The 265-nt window shown below is 29.4% G+C and overlaps 1 protein-coding gene across 2 annotated transcripts in view; it reads left to right on the top strand.

Annotated features, from left to right (window-relative positions):
* The window catches only part of LOC119588492, a gene marked incomplete in the record, with an annotated part of 64,764 nt that overhangs the window by 44,697 nt on the left and 19,802 nt on the right, over positions 1 to 265 (top strand).

The raw sequence follows: 265 nt of genomic DNA on the forward strand, positions 1-265 counted from the left end.
TTTTCAATGTTATAATTATACTCATATTCAAGTCTTTTTTATTATTAATCTTTGTAAAGAGAATTAACTATGCCAATTTAATATGTAAGAAATACAACAGTAATTGCAAAAGCTTTAGGCAGTTACTGTATGATTTTCCAAAAAGTGTGGATTTCTAGCATTCATTTAATGTTAGACATACAACAAAGCGAAAGTTGAATGAATCACAAACTATCATTATACAAACTTTTCTGAATGGACGCAGTTGCAGTAGGTCAGTCGAGGC

Source organism: Penaeus monodon, chromosome 24, assembly GCF_015228065.2.
Source record: "Penaeus monodon isolate SGIC_2016 chromosome 24, NSTDA_Pmon_1, whole genome shotgun sequence".
NCBI lineage: Eukaryota > Metazoa > Arthropoda > Malacostraca > Decapoda > Penaeidae > Penaeus > Penaeus monodon.